The sequence below is a fragment of the Trichosurus vulpecula genome, chromosome 9 (assembly GCF_011100635.1).
Source record: "Trichosurus vulpecula isolate mTriVul1 chromosome 9, mTriVul1.pri, whole genome shotgun sequence".
Classification (NCBI taxonomy): Eukaryota; Metazoa; Chordata; class Mammalia; order Diprotodontia; family Phalangeridae; genus Trichosurus; species Trichosurus vulpecula.
This window is the reverse complement of record NC_050581.1, coordinates 14,031,048-14,048,624: the sequence shown is the minus strand read 5'-3', so window position 1 is coordinate 14,048,624 and position 17,577 is coordinate 14,031,048.

The following is a 17,577-nucleotide window of genomic DNA, read 5'->3' as shown; positions in this document are numbered from 1 at the left end:
CTGTCCCGTCAGTAAACCAAGCGTGTTTCTTCTGTTCTACACTTAGTCAATCATACCCATTATTCCATTTCACTAAGGATGGCACTATCTGTTGCTTAGATTCAATGGGTTTTTCATTTCTCTCAGTGCCAATGTTCGCCACCGATTCATGTAAAGCAGAAACTCCACTTTTGCCTGCTCTGGACCTATTCTGAATATACCACTTCCATTTGATTATGCTCGCCTCTTGTGCATGTCCAATTCTGTGAGAAGCTGGGGTACTCATTACCCAAGTCATAATTGGAATTCCAGGCCTTAATATCACTTCATGGCCCAGGGTTAGTTGTTCAGTTTCTACTAAAGCCCAATACGCAGCTAACAGCTGCTTCTCAAAAGGTGTATACTGCACTCCAGATGAGGGCAGTTTCCTTGACCAAAAGCCTAAAGGTACACTTCGGCTCTGTTGTTTTTGCCACAGACTCCAATTTGCATAGTCATCTTGTACAGTCACTTGTAACTCCACTGGCCCATTTTGCATAGGCCATAAGTCCAGAGCTAATTGTATAGCAGCCTTTGCTTCCTCAAAAGCTCTACTTTGTTCAAGGCCCCAGTCGAATTCATATTTCTTTCTGGTGACTTTATACAAGGGTTTTAAAATCTGTCCCAAATGTGGGATGTGGTGTCTCCAATAACCAAATAGCCCTATGAACTTTTGGGCCTCTTTCTTATTAGTAGGGGTGGGAAAATCCTGAATTTTTTGTCGAGCTTGTGGGAGAATTTCTCGCAGTCCTCTATTCCACTGTATCCCCAAGAATTTTACAGTTTGAGCTGGCCCCTGAACCTTTGCGGGGTTGATTTCCCATCCTTTGCTTTTCATATGGTCAGTTAATAATGCTAAACTCTCCTCCACTTCTTTTATATTCTTTCCCTGTATCATGATATCATCTATGTAATGTGTAAGCTGTACACCAGGTAGCTTTAATTCATCCAAATGCTCAGCTACAATCCTGTGGCAAATAGTTGGGCTATGAATATATCCTTGTGGCAGGCGTGTAAATGTATACTGTCGGCCTTGCCAAGTAAAAGCAAACTGGTTCCATTGCTTGGGGTCTATTGGGATCGTAAAGAAGGCATTGGCCAAATCAATAACTGCATACCAAGTCCCTTCATGTTTTTGTATTCTCTCTATTAAAGTAACCGTGTCTGGAACAGCAGCATACAAGGGAGGAGTCCCTTTGTTCAGCTGTCTATAATCTACTGTCATCCTCCATGTCCCATCTGACTTTCGGACTGGCCAGACAGGGTTGTTCCATTGAGTAGTTGTAGGGACTAACACTCCTGCCTCAACACATTCTCTTATAGTGTTGGCAATTTCATCTTGCCCACCTGGCACACGATATTGCCTCAAAGTAATTACTTCAGAAGGTTCGGGCAAAGTGATTGGATCCATCTTGATTTTCCCCACTAAGACTGCATTAATGCCTATTTTCCTCACAGCAAATTGGTATTTCCCTTCAGGTAAATTTAAGGTCATACCCTTCAAAATGTCTATTCCAATGATGTATTCAGGAATAGGCACAATAACCACACTATATTCTTTCTTGGGCAACTGTCCAATTTTCATCATCAATTTAACTTGTCTGGCTGATATTTCAGTCCCTCCTAGTCCTGTGATGGTAATAGGAGTTCCATGGCTGAATTTGTCTGGATTCCCATAGATAAGGGTGGCCTCGGCCCCAGTATCTATTAATGCCCTAGTTACTGTACTTGACCCATTTTTCCAATATATGGTCAAGTTAATGTGAGGTCTGTAATCCAGCTTACGTATTTCCTTAATTTGGGCTGGGGCCTGGCCTGTTTCCTAGTATTCCCTAGCATGTGATTCACTTGGGTATGAAGGTTCAACATCTGTAGCATTTGCAGGAGCAGTTCTTATTTCCCTATCTCTCCTGTTATCGAGTCCTTTATCTCGGTACATCCTGTACAATTCATTGGTTGGAATGCCATCTATCATTTCAAAACCCACCCCTGCTCTCAATAGAGCAGTGAACATTTCTTTTCTTGTCACTCCATTTTGGCGCCAAGTTTGCTGGCTGTTCACCCTTCTCTCTCGAGGAGATCTGTCCCTTCCCCAGTCACCTAAGTCATGTAACTGTAAAATCTTATTTATCACCTCTGTAAGATGGCTCCTTCCTTCACAAAGTAACAGATTCAAAATTAGTTGTTTATAAGCAGGGGGAGCTGTCCTAATTATTAAATTCCTATGAGGGATTCCTATGGGATCATTGTAATATTTGTCTGCAGTTCCTGTCATAATAGCCGTCTTCATTACCTCCTCCTTTAGTCTCATGATACAATCTTTAAGTGAATACCAGGGTCTGTGCTCAGTGGGCCACATAGAATCATTAGTATATCTCTCATTGCATCCCGCAGCAGCTAATGCCAACAGAGTAGTCCTGCTAGCATCATCTCCTCGCTGATGATGTTCCCTAAAAGCTTGCTGAACTAGAGGATCGTGGCTGATACCTATGAATCTCATACAGTCCCTCTTATCTACTAATATTCCACCGGCCCCTTGATCACTGAGCCTTACCATCCAAGATATTAATGGTTCTCCTACTCTTTGGCTGAATCTGCTCAAAATATCTGTGACCTCTTGTGGTGAGAAATCTTCCTGAAATTCCCTCGTAACTAAATTGCCACCTCTGGTTTCTGTCCTCCTCCTCTCTACGGGACGAACGCTTGTCTGAGTATTTAACCATCTCCCATTCTCTGTGCGAGGGATGTCCTGAACCCTAGTAGCGTTTTCTGTCTCAGCCGCTAACACTGTCTCATTTTCCCCCCACTCACTTCCCCTGCCACCATGGTAAGGACAAAGCAAGCAGTCAGGCTTGGTCTGGGCTGAGTTGGGATGCACTCTTGGCTTATTTGGCCTCCTGTTGCTCCTAGCCACATTAATAGAAAAGTTCTCATCTGAGTCAGTGGGTTCTTGAGCAGCAATTTGTTCTCCTGCTATCTGAGATTCCCGTTCTTTCTGTGGGGTAGGACTGCCCCCATCTCTTTCACTTAATCTCAATCTTTCATATACTAGCCAGTAGGCTGATAACACTATCCAGCTTTGCCTAGATAGTGATGCCCCTGACTGAATCCCAACCTCTTGTAAACACCTTTCCAAATCCTTAGGATCTCCTCTCTGTAGCCTTGGTTCCCAGTTTTCACAGGGTCCGGCTTTTTTAGCCAATTCCTTTGCTAAGGAGGAATAAAAAGGATCCTCCCACCCTGGGATATTCATCTCTTCCTCTGAAGTTCTTCTGATTCTGAATAGAGATCTTATATTTAGCGATCCCATCCACCTCGTCACCAAATATATTAGGAAGGCAGAATTTATGATTTCAAAGAGAATCTCATATGTGCCTAAAAGGTCCGGAACCGCAGGATATAAAGAATTCTCTAGGCAGAAGGCAGGAGAACTAAAGCATGTATTTACACTCCACAGTAACAAGCCCACAAACCAGCGTCCCCATTTTGATATGTTCATCAAAAGCTTCCAGGCCCAATAAGTCCGCCTCACAAGAGTAACTAGGAGGCCACAGAGAAGCGAGGTGGTATAAGGCAAAATCGTATACATGCTTCCCCTCTACGGTAAGAAGATTACCCACTAGCCTCTAGTCAGCTCTGCTACCGGCAGCTCAGCTTCGGCTGTAGGCGTCTCTGGCTCCAACCGGAAAAGGAAAGGAGGATCTTCAAGCTGTCCTCTCCCCTCTTATAGAGTTTTTGACATCATCAAGCGCCGCCTGAACGACCAGGGCCGATTGGTTCTTGACTTGGCCCCTCTCCCAGCGTAGACCACGTTAACACACCTCCCCTCAGCCAGCGCCACGACTCATCACACAGGAAGCTCTGGTCCTGCCCCGGAAGAGCAAGCTCCAGCGTCCAGGGAAGCTCAACGAGGTGAGCTGAGCCATTCAAAGAAAACAAAGTCCATTCTGGCTACAAGGCCACATGTGTATCATTATGCAAAACCTTTCCACAATACTCATGTTGTGAAAGACTAATTATATTTTGCTCCTTCCTATCCTATCCCCCTTTATCCAATTTTCTCCCTTGACCCTGTCCCTTTTCAAAAGTGTTTGCTTTTGATTACCTCCTCCCCCATCTGCCCTCCCTTCTATCGACCCCCGCTTTTTAATCTCCTTCCTCCTTTTCTCCTGTGGGGTAAGATATCCAGTTGAGTGTGTATGGTATTCCCTCCTCAGGTCAAATCCAATGAGAGTGAGATTCACTCATTCCCCCTCACCTGCCTCCTCTTACTTCCCAACGAAACTGCTTTTTCTTGCTACTTTTATATGAGATAATTTACCCCATTCTATCTCTCTCAATATATTCCTCTCATCCCTTAATTTGATTTTTTTTAACATATCATCCCTTCATATTCAACTCACCCTGTGCCCTCTGTCTATATATATATATAATGTACATTCTCTTCAGCTACCCTAATACTGAGATCTCATGAATTATACACATCATCTTTCCATGTAGGAATGTAAATAAAACAGGTCAACTTTAGTAAGTCCCTTATGATTGATCTTTCTTGTTTACCTTTTCATGCTTCTCTTGATTCTTGTGTTTAAAAGTGAAATTTTCTATTCAGCTCTGGTCTTTTCACTGAGAAAGCTTGAAAGTCCTCTATTTTGTTGAAAATCCATATTTTGCCTTGGAGCATGATACTCAGTTTTGCTGGGTAGGTGACTCTTGGTTTTAATCCTAGCTCCATTGACCTCCAGAAAATCATATTCCAAGCCCTTCGATCCCTTAATGTAGAAGCTGCTAGATCTTATGTGATTTGATTGTGTTTCCACAATACTCAAATTGTTTCTTTCTGGCTGCTTTCTCCTTGATATAGGAGCTCTGGAATTTGGTGATAATATTCCTAGGAGTTTTCTTTTTGGGATCTTTTTCAGGAGGTGATTGGTGGATTCTTTCAATTTTTATTTTACCCTCTGACTCTAGAATATCAGGGCAGTTCTCCTTGATAATTTCTTGAAAGATGATATCTAGACTCTTTTTTTGATCATGGCTTTCAGGTAGTCCAATAATTTTTAAATTATCTCTCCTGGATCTATTTTCCAGGTCAGTGGCTTTTCCAATGAGATATTTCACATTGTCTTCCATTCTAAATTAGTCTTAAAGGCCATTATGACTTCTTTGTATTATAGATCATCTGGGATTGATCAAGCTGCTAAGTGTTCAAAGGTGGTAGTTCTATTGTCATTGATAATGAAAACAAATTATAGAAATGTTGAAAAAAATTTCTGATTTTATTTCTTTTCAGTTCTAAGTTCTCTCCCTCTCTCCCTCTATTCCCCCTACCTGCTAAGAAGGCAAGAAATATGTTACATATTATACATATGATGTCATGTAAATCATAGTTTCTTTTCCCATTATGCTCCAAGAAAAAAAAGAAGGGAAATAAAAGTATGCTTCAGTCTGCACTCTGAGACCATCAGAGGTGGATAACATTTTAAATCATTAGTCCTTTGTAGTTTGTTGTGGATCACTGTATTGATTGGATTTAACAAGTCTTTCCCAGTTGATTATCTTTACACTTTTATTATTACTGTATAGATTATTTTCTTGGTCCTACTCAGTTCACTCTGCATCAGTTCATACAAATCTCAGGTTTTTCTGAAGCGATGCCTGTCATCATTTCTTATAGCACAATAGTATTCTAGCACATTCACATACCATAACTTGGTCAGCCATTACCCAATTGATAGGCATCTCCTCAGTTTCCAACCCTTTGCCCCCACAAAATGAGTTGCTATCAATTTTTTTTGTACGTCAGTGCTTTTCCTTTTTATTTGATCTCCTTAGAGTATAGACGTAGTAGAGGTATTGCTGGATCAAAAGGTATGCACAGTAGGCGGGGGGGGGGGGGGGGTTGTTTGTTTTTTTGGAGGGTTGAAGGCAGGGCAACTGGGCTTAAATGACTTGCCCAAGGCCACGCAGCTAGTAAATGTGTCAAGTCTGAGCTGGATTTGAACTCAGGTCCTCCTGACTCCAAGGTGCTCTACTCACTGTGCCAACTAGCTGCCCCAGGTATGCACAGTTTTAAAACCCTTTGGGCATAGTTCCAAATTGTTCTCAGAATGGTTGGATAAGTTCATAGCTCCACCAACAGTGCATTGGTGTACCTATTTTCCCACATCCCCTCCAGCATTTGTTATTTTCTATGGGGAGCCAGCTATATCCTGTTTAGGCCTCTTAGACCTCTGCAAGGCAGGGTTAATTGAGAATGGATCTATGCATGGCAAGGCCAGTTTTAGGATAAGAAGACTTGGCAAAGAAAACCCACCTTTGTAGCTGATTATCTATTTGGGAGATGACAGAAATGTTTCAGTCTGGTTATCTATATGTGAGAGAACATAAATGGTTAGCCTTGAGGAAAAATAGTGTCTCACTCCCAGGAACAAGGAGATAAAAGAAACTTAATCGATGCTTTATGTACTCTTCTTTGAAGTCAGGATAACTCAGCAATTAACCTGTATAAAATACTGTCAGTAACTCCATTAAAATCAGTCTATAGCTTGACTATATGACTCGCCTAGCCCCACATCCTTGTCTTTTTGTGTCAATTACTTCATCATATGTTCACACCACTGCAGGCACAATTTTCCTTTTCTGTCATCTTGGCCAATCTGTTGGGTATGAAGTAGTACCTCAGAGTTGTTTTAATTGGCATTTCTCTAATTATTAGTGATTTAGAGTGAAATGTTGAAAACTTTGATGGATTTTCCATCTATTGTTTATTGCCCTCTTGCCAGTTTCCTTTAGGAATGCTCTTGAGATAATATGACTGAGTGTGCTTCTCACATCAAACATAAAGAAGACTTGTTTTTGCCTTCACTATTCTCCTATTGTTTTGGGAGTCAACACCTGCTCTTGGTCTCCCCCATTTTCCTTTACAAATGAATGTATATTCTAAGCCTGTGTTACTCTAAGCAGTTGTATACCTCTGCTTGGCAAGGAAAGTAAGGTTTTTTCTGGCTACTGGCCTCAGTGATTGCTTTACATTAGTTACATTCTGAAGGGAATGGCAAGGATTAAGATCAATATATTCGCCCTTTTCCATTTCTGTTTTTTTTAAAGAATATTGATAATCATCTTTGACACAATCCTTAGCCACAGGCACACACCAAAGAATCAGAAATTGCTTCATCAACCTAGTAAAGGGAAACACCTGTCCTTTGGGAAGAGATCAATGTGCATGTCCATTCTCAGTGGGCCTGATCAAATGCCCAGCTCCATGGGATCACCTTTGCTATATCTGCTTGGTTGAATAGATCAGAGTTGCTCTATGTAACTGTTGATTTGCTCCTCAATTATTAATTTGCTCTTCAATGTAATCATTAATTCTGATTGCTGTTAATTTTGGCCTTTGCCCTAATTGGCCAGTATTCTGACTACTCATAGATATAAAAAATTCTGATATTACCGCTATGCCAGTAACTAGTCCTTTCCTGGTAAGGTATTTAATTTGTTGTGATATTGGTGCTTGCTTTTCTGCTTGCCTCTTGAAGAAAAGTATTAATGATAAAAGTGATACTTACCAGTAGTCTAGGGTTTCTATCCCTTCTGCCATCATTGCTGAATGAGAGGGATTTATGAATGTCTGTAGCAGTCATGGTTCCTGGTATATACTGCGACAGTAATGAGCTCTACCTGCCAACCCCACTAAGAAAAATTTACAGTTGGGGAAGTAAATGATGATAAGAACTTGTGGTCTGAACCAATCTGTTGCGTATTATCAGAATTTTACCAACTGAGCCTTCTTTTAGTTTCTTGTGCCTAGAGAAGGGTGCTTAGGATTAGAGGGCATCATAATATCTTGAAAACAATTGAGAAATACTAGTGATGCAGGAGGCCAGTCAGGAAAGGGGAAGGGGTTTTGCATCATTTATATCCACTCCTGGAAGGGAAAGATGAGAGGCAGTGGCGGTATAGTGGAGAAATGGAGGGCCTTGGATTCAGGAACTCTGAGTTAGAATCTAGTTCTGAAAGTTATTGACAGTGAAATTGAAGGCCAGTCACTTCCTCGTTCTGAGATTTTTTGCTCAGGTAAATAATGAAAATAATAGCATTTGCATACCCTATCACAGAAATATTTCACAATTTAATGCACTATGGACACGTGAGCTGTTAAGGTGTGCGTGGGTTGTCGGGGCAAGGCACAAGGAGGTGCCGACCATTCAGTTAACACTGCTCCTTCCTAGGGACAGTTCCATGTCTGACCTCAGCAGGGCGGTACAGCCCCTGGAATTGTAACCCTCCTGGAATCCGACTTCAGGTCCGGTATTTGAGGGCTAAGGGCTCTCCGAGCTGAAACTGATGGTCTGTCCCTGAAATGGGGTTAGTGGGAGGCAGAGCCAAAATGGTGGAGAAAAGCCTGAGCTCTCCCCGGTCTCCCTCAGAAATAACATTAAGTCAAGCATCTAAATGCATTCTGGAGCAACAGAACCCACAAAAACATGGAATGAAAAAATTTTCCAGCTCACAATAACTTAGAAGGATGTCAGGAAAGGTCAATCTCACTTGAGTAAAAGGGGAGCACAACCCAGCACAGGCAGTGTCCTGGCAAGCCTGTGGGAAGCTATTAGCCGCAGCACAAATCAGCAACTGAGAACCCAGGGTCCTGCCTCAGCAGGCCAGTGGCATAGCAGACCAGCTGTGAGGCTTCCAGCCCCAGTGCAGTAGGCAAACTGCCATCCTTGGAACTCTAGGCACAATAGGAATAGCTAGGCTACACCACCCTAGTGTAATGGGCAAACCACCAGCCCAGGACACCCCAGCACAGAAAGCCAGTGACCAAGCGCCTGGCCCCCAATGCAAGAAGCTTCGGACGGTGGCCCCTGTGCCCCAGGAGCAGAGCTCAATTTTAAAAGTCACAAAATAGGCTAGGAAATGAGCAAAAAATAAAAAAAGAGTCCTGATCATAAGAAAGCTACTATGGCAACAGGGAAGATCAAAACACAAACTCAAAAGAGGACAACAATGTCGAAATGCCTACATGTGAAGCCTCAAAGAGGAATATGAATTGGTCTCAAGCTCAAAAAGTCCACTTAGAAGAGCTCAAAAAGGATTTTAAAAATCAAAGAAGAGAGGTAGAAAAATGGGAAAAGAAATGAGAGTTATGCAAGAGAATATGAAAAAAAGAGTCAACAGCTTGGAAAAGGAAGCACAAACATTGACTGAAGAAAACAATTCTTTAAAATACAAAATTGGTCAAATAGAAAAAAATTCGTTGAAGAAAACAACTTCTTAAAAAGTAGAATTGGCCAAATGGAAAAGGAGGTACAAAAGCTAACTGAAGAAAATAATTCCTTAAAAATTTGAATTGAGCAAGTGGAAGCTAATGATTGTATGAGACATGAGGAATCAGGCAAACAAAATTAAAAGAATTAAAAAATAGAAGAAAATATAAAATACCTCTTTGGAAAAACAACTGACCTGGAAAATAAATCCAGGAAGGATAATTTAGGAATTACTGGACTACCTGAAAGGCATGATCAAAAAAAGACCCTGGATAGCATCTTTCAAGAAATTAGCAAGGAAAACTGTCCTGATGTCCTACAGCCAGAGGGAAAAATAGTAATTGAAAGAATACACTGATCACCTCTTGAAAGAGATCCCTAAGTGAAAACTCCAAGGAATATTGTAGCCAAATTCCAGAACTATCAGGTCAAGTAGAAAATATTACAAGCAGCCAGAAAGAAATAATTCAAATATCAAGGTCCCACAGTAAGGATTACACAGGACTTAGCAGCTTCTACATTAAAGGATCAGAGGGCTTGGAATATGATATCCCAGACAGCAGAGGGGCTTGGATTACAGCCAACAATCTACTACTCAGCAAAACTGAGCATAATTTTTTGGGTGAAAAAATGGATATTCAATGAAATAGAGGACTTTCAAACCTTCCTGATGAAAAGACCAGAACAACTGAACAGAAAATTTGATCTTCAAATACATGAATTGTTTTTATGCTTCAGCTGAAGTAAAAAAAAAAAAAAGCAGGGATAACAAGCCTGATCTTAGACAAAGCAAAAATAGATCTAATTAAATGAGACAAGGAAGAAAACTACATCTTGCTAAAAGGTATCATAGACAATACTGAACATAAATGCATCAAATGGTATAGCATCCAAATTTCTGAAGGAGAAGTTAAATAAGTTACAGGAGGAAATAGACAGTAAAACTATAGTAGTAAGGGACCTAAACCTCCCCCTCTCAGAACTAGATAAATCTAACCACAAAATAAACATGAAAGAAGTTAAGGAGGTGAATAGAATTTTAGAAAAATCAGATATGATAGACCTCTGGAAAAAATGAATGGGGATAGAAAGGAATATACTTTTATCTCAGTGGTACATGGCACCTACACAAAAATGACCATATATTAGGTCATAAAAACCTCACAATCAAATGCAGAAAGACAGAAAAATTAAATGTATCCTTTATAGATCATGATGAAATCAAAATTATGTGTAATAAAGGGTCATGGAAAGATAGATTAAAAATTAATTGGAAACTAAATAATCTAATCCTAAAGAATGAGTAGGTCAAACAATAAATCATAGAAACAATCAATAAGTATATTAAAGAGAATGACAATAATGAGACAACATACCGAAATTTATGGGATGCAGCCAAAGCAGTACTTAGGGGAAATTTTATATCTCTAAAAGCTAACATCAACAAAATAGGGAAAGAGCAGATCAATGAATTGGGCATGCAATTTAAAAAGCTAGAAAAAAGAATAAATTAAAACCCCGCAATTAAACAACAAATTAGGAATTCTAAAAGTCAATGAGTTTTTTTTGGAGGGGGGGAAGGCAGGGCAATTGGGTTTAAGTGACTTGCTCAAGGTCACACAGCTAGTGTGTCAAGTGTCTGAGGCCGGATTTGAATTCAGTTCCTCCTGATTCCAGGGTCAGTGCTGTACTCACTGTACCACCTAGCTGTCCCAGTCAATGAGATATTAATAAAATTGAAAGTAAGAAAACTATTAAACTAATAAAACTAAGAGCTGGTTTTATGATAAAAACAATAAAATAGATAAACCTTTGATTAATTTGATTTAAAAAAGAGAAGAAAATCAAGTTACCAATATCAGAAATGAAAAGGGTGAATTCACCACCAATGAAGAGGAAATTAAAACAATAATTAGGAGCTATTTTGCTCAACTGTATGCCAATAAATCTGACAATTTAAGTGAAATGGGTGAATATTTACAAAAATATAAATTACCTAGATAAATAGAAGAGGAAATAAAATGCTCAAGTAACCCTATTTTAGAAAAAGAAATTGAAGAAGCCATCAATGAACTCCCTAAGAAAAAATCTCCAGGGCCAGATGGATTTATAAGTGAATTCTACCAAACATTAAAAGGACAATTAATTCCAATACCATATAAACTATTAGGAACAATAGGTGAAGAAGGAGTCCTACCAAATTCTTTTTATGACACAAATATGGTGCTGACACCTAAAACAGGAAAAGCCTGTTTTAGGAAAGAAAGGAAATTATAGACCAATTTCCTTAATGAATATTGATGCAAAAATTTTAAATAAAATACTAGCAAAGGTTCTCACATTGAGTGAGGTAATACCCATTCAGTGAAAAGACTAAGGCCTGAAAGGGCCAGGGTCTCCCAACGCATCCTGGGCCATCTCCAGTCATCCTGGTGAACATCAGGCCACTGGACCCAGATGGCTTAGGAGGAGAAAGGGAGGCTGGTGACCTTGCACAGCCCTCTGCCATTCAAATCAAAGTCAACTGCAAGTCATGTCATCATTTCCCTGAAGTCGTGGTCCTCTTCGAGAATGAAGGACAAACACAACCTGTGAGTAGCCTCTGCCTCTGTCTCTACCTCTGCCACCTCTCCATGTTCCATTTCAGTGGCTGAAGGCTGCCTCTTTAATTTCAGGTTTACTGGCTAAATTTCTCTCTCAAAAACCAAGCCTTAAACCCAATTCATTCTGGAGCTCATAGATTGGACAATAGGTCCCTGCCCTCCTAGCACAGAGTGAATGTAAATACCGAATAGTAACTGTTTCTCTTTTGGCCAGGAACCCTGAGGGTCTTCCCCTCCCAGTTTGATTTTTTTTTTTTTGGAGTTTTGATTAAAGGGGCCATCCCTTGATTAACTTCTTAAAGATGAATGACTTACCTCTACTCAGGATTGCAATGATCTAAGTCAATTCCAAAAGACTCATGATGGAAAATGCTATCCACATCCAGAGAAAGAACTGATGGAGTCTGAATGCAGATTGGAGCATACCATTTTCTCTTTTTTTCCTGTTTTTTGTTTTTTTGGATTTCCCTTTTTGCTCTGGTTCTTCTTTCATAACATGACTAATGTGGAAACACATTTAACATGATTGCACCATTCCTCAATTGAGAAATGGTCAAAGGATATGAATAGGAAGTTTTCAGAGGAAGAAATTAAAGATATCTGTAGTCATATGAAAAAATGCTCTAGATCACTATTGATTAGAGAAATGTAAATCAAAATAACTCTTAGATACCATATCTCTCCTGTCAGATTGGCTAAAATGACAAAACAAGAAAATGATAAATGCTGGAGAGGATGTGGGAAAACTGGAACATTATTACATTGTTGGTGGAGTTGTGAACTGATCCAGACATTCTGGAGAGCAATTTGGAACTATGCCCTAAGGGCTATAAAAATGTTTGACCCTTTGACCAGGCAATATTACTTCTAGGGCTATATCCCAAAGAGATCATACAAGTGGGAAAGGAACCCATATGTACAAAAATATTTACAGCAGCTCTTTTTGTGGTGGCAAAGAATTGGAAATCAAGGGGATGCCCATCAATTGGGGAATGGCAAAACAAATTGTGTTATATGAATGTAATTGAATACTATTATGTTATAAGAAAGGAGGAGCAGACAGACTTCATTACAACCTGGAAATACCTACATGATCTGATGCTGAGTGAGGGGAGCAGAACCAGGAGACCATTAAACATGATTACAGACACACATCTGTAAAGACTAACTTTGTTAGATTTGACTCCTTGCATCAATGCAAGTTTCAAAGACAGCTCCAAAGACTCATGATAGAAAAAGCTATGCACATCCAGAGAAAGAATTATGGAGTCTGAATGAAGATTGATGGAAACTTTTTGCTCTCTTTCCTCGCCCCACCCTTTTTTAAATTTTGTTTCTCCTTTCTCATGATTCATTCCATTGGTTGTGATTCTTCATTACAACTTGACTATTGTGTAAATAAATTCAATGTGAAGGTATATGTGGAACCTCCATTGGATTGCATGCTGTCTTGGGGGGTTGGGGAAGGAGAGGGAGGAAGAGAAAATTTGGAACCCCAAAACTTGTGGAACTGAGTGTTGTAAACTAAAAATAAAAAATAAATTTAAAAAACCTCCATTGTTTGAATGGAGGAAGGGAGAAAAATTTGGAACTGAAAATTTTACTAAAAATGAATGTTGAAAGCTCTCTTTACATGTACTTTGAAAAAACAAAATGTTATTTACAAAAAAAAATTAAAAATAAACATTTTAAAAATAGGGTCAGCGATAGATAAATTTGGGAGCAAAGTTAGCTGGCTCAAATAGCAGCTGAGACTAGGCTCTGATAGAATTTTATTCTAGCCTAGTGGGCTAAATGGGGCAGTGGATAAAGTGCCAGGCCTGGAGTCAGCAAGACCTGAGTTTAAATCTGACCTCAGACACTTACTAGCTGTGTGACCCTAGGCAAGTCACTTAACCTTGTTTCTCATATATAAGATGAACTGGAGAAGGAAATGGCAAACCACTCCAGTGTCTTTGCCAAGAAAACTCCAAACGAGGTCACAGACAGTCAGATGTGACTGAAATAACTCAATTAGCAACACCACCTCATTCAATCCTGGGAAAATGTTAGCACAAGTATTATTATCCTATTATCCCCAATTTACAGATGTGAGAAACAGAATCTCAGAAAAGTTAGGTAAGAAGCCAGTGCTCAGACCTAGGTCCAGTGTTCTTTTTACTAGTGATGTCATTCCGGTTGCTTTGCTCTAAGACTTGCTCCATCTTTTCTTTTTCTTCTTCTCTTTCTGTTGACCAGTTCAGAAGCTTTAACCTGCTCCATTTTTCAAACCTGAGCCCATTAAACTCTCCTTAGGCATCCTGGTGGTCCTGTGCTCCCAGGGGTGAGCTCACCACATTGTACCATTGGTACTGAACTTAGTATGGATACCTGGTTGACTTCATCCCTACTGTAGCTTAGAACCCTGGAGCCCAAGTGATCCACCAGCCTCAGCCTCCCCAAATAGCTAGAGCTACAGGCAAATGCTACCATGCCAATATTGATCCAGCCTTTCAATGTCTCTTTTAAATTGTGGAGACAACACTTCTACAGTACTTACATTTCTATAGTACATATCAAGGCATATCAGGCATATCAAGCGCTTGGCTCACTTTGAGAAAACAGGGTCACAGAAGTTAAGTGACTTGTTCAAAGTCAAAGAGTAAACCAGGACTTCTGATTCCAAGTCTACCATTTTTTCCCATTACCCCATATAATTGAGTCTCAGATGTGGTCTGACCAGGTCAGAGGACAGAAAGACAATCAACTTCCTCCTTTGGGACACTAGACTTCTGGTTTTTGTTTGTTTTGTTTTGGACCAGACCTATGACTTCATTGGTGGAGGTAACCTGAGGTGAAAACTTCTAACCAGGCAGATTGGCATTCTTCTGCAGTCTATGATCTTAGAAAGTTTCTTGGGGTACTGAAAAGCTAAGTGACTTGCCTAGGTTCACACAGCCAGTGTGAGAAGCAAGACATGCACCCAATTCTTCCAAAAATCTTCTCTCAATCCACAGCAGGACACTTCTCAGATATCTGTTAATGGAGCCAAACTTCATAGAACTTCACAGAAGTTGAAGCCAAGAGCTTGTTAGCTCACTTTTGTTGTTCAGTTGTGTCTGACTCTTTGTGACTCTGCTTGGGGTTTTCTTGGCAAAGATGCTGGATTTCCTCCTCCAGCTCATTTTACAGATGAGGAAATTGAGGCAAACAGAGTTAAGTGACTTGCCCAGGGTCACACAGCTAGTAAGTGTCTGAGGCCAGATTTGAACTCAGGTCTTCCTGACTCCAGGCCTGGCATTCTATCCACTGTGCCACCTAGCTGCCCCATAAGGAGAAGTCCTTAACCTGGTGTCTGTGAACTAGCTTTTAAAAAATGTTTCGAAAACTATGTTTCAATATAATTGGTTTCCTTTGTAATCCTATATATTTTATTTTAAACATTTAAAAATATGGTTCTGAGAAAGTATCCATGGGCTTTACCAGTCTGCCAATGGGGTCCAGGACATAAAAAGATCTAAAGCCCTTGTCATAGAGGATCTATTTAACACAATGGAATTCTTCCTCTGGTTCTTTAATAGTTCATGGATAACAGTGAAGCACCTGGGCTGTCCATCTGGTATTCCTCTCTCCTTAAATAACTAGTTCATCTTTTCTAGCCATACATGTCCTTGATACTGTCTCTAAGGCCATTTTTTATGCATACAGTATCTTTGCTGAAATGTAGTAGCCTTATACCATGCACCTTTCCTTTGCCCTCTGGGTCATTCCAAATTCTTATCATTTGCAGAAAGTATTGACAGAATTCCAGCATTTAAAACAAGAAAAGATTTACTCTGGGCCTCAGACCACACCTGGAATATTGTGTTTAGAAGAAAACTGATTTACAAGCTGAAGCATGTCCAAGGGAGGACAGTCAGGATAGTGAAACATTCTATGAGGATCAGTTTTTGGAATTAAATATGTTTAGCCTTGAGAAGAGAGACCCATCTTTGCTGTCTTTAATACTCAGTATCACAGAATTTTAGTTGGAAGCCATATATGAATGAATCTCCTCCATAAAATGCCCAAGAATTAGAAAGAGGAGACAGATTTTCACAAGAAGAGGCAGATTTAAACCTATCTAGCCTTCACTTGAAGACCTCTAGTGATGGGGAACCCACTATCTTCTGAGCAAGCCATTCCACTCTTAGCAAAGTGCTTGAGGGGTCTTCAGTATTAGACTTGTCACTCTCCTCACCTAGGTAGTACCTTGGACAGCCACAACCAACTTCCTTTCCCTTGTATTAGTAGCTTCTTACTTTATTATCAGCTTACCTTGTTTACTGACTAATAACCTCCTCCTCCTCTTCAGCTCTTCTTTTGCTCCTCCTTTTACTCTTCAGGTCCTTCTTCTCAAGACTTGCTCCTTTTCACTAAATCATTCAGCTTGAATGTTTTCTGCTTAGCTCAAGGCCTCTTTCAGCTCTAATCCTTCTCTTCTTTCAACTTCTCACTCCATCGACTCTACACCCTCAACTTTATTCAGTCTCTGGCCTTCTTCACAATACCAAAGCCCACCAAACCACCTTTACAATTGTTTTTTTTTTTAAACTCCAAGCCTTCTTCTACTCCTTCTACCCCCATTGGATTGTGAGTTCTTTGAAGGCAGGACTGTCCTTTGCCTCTTTTTGTATAGCCAATAATTAGCACAGTGCCTCACACATTGTAGGTGATTAATAAATGCTTATTGGTTGACTGACTGAAGTAGTCCTTACACGGACAGACTGAGGCATCATTTTTCTGGTCCCAGTGAGCAGAACTGGGGTGGAGAGGTGTATTTCAGCTTCTTATAAGGAAGAATTTTTTACCATCCCATCCAGTAATGAAATGAACTGACATAACATGATAAGTATTCAGAGACTGAGTGGCCATCTGTCAAAGACGCCATAGAAAGGATTTCTACACTGGCTAGAAAATTGGACTAGATTAGGGGTGGAGAACCTTCAGCCCTGAGGCCACATGTGGCCCTCTATGTCCTTAGGGGTGACCCTTTGACTGAATCCAAACTTCACAGAACAAATCCCCCTAATAAAAAAATTTGTTCTGTAAAACTTGGACTCAGTCAAAAGGCTGCATCCATGGACCTAGAAGGGCCTTGAAACTGAAGATTCCCCACCCCTGGGCAAGATGTTCCTAAAGTCCCTTCCAGCAGGAAGTCTAGGATTCCAAGTTAGAGACCAGAACACGGGAGTAGACAGACTTAGCCCTTCCAGAACACAAACACATTGAATAGGTTCCCTCTCCTCAGAAAGAGTCAGAATGCCCCCTCTTCTGTTGTCATCTATTCCAGAGGAAGCAAAGGTAAGATCCAGAGAAATGGTGGGGGAAAGCATGAGGTTACGCACAGAAGTCAGGCAGAAATGACTAGGACTCTCCCAGGGTCTGGAGACTGACCTAATTATTTCCTTTGGTTCAGAGCTAAAGTTCATCTGTCTTCCTCTAGTTGGTGGAATGTAAAGAAATAGCCCCTCAGGCAGATAATCGTTACTGAGCAATTTCCTGTGAAAGAAGAGGGTGAACTAATCACGTGGACCCCTAACAGAGGTTTAGGACAAGTCAGTTCTTGGTCCCCCTTTCTGAGACTGAGAGGCAAGTGTCTAATCCCAGTCCAACTAGCCCAGCCACTGACAGATACTTAGTCATGGGAAAAGTAGGAAAGAGGC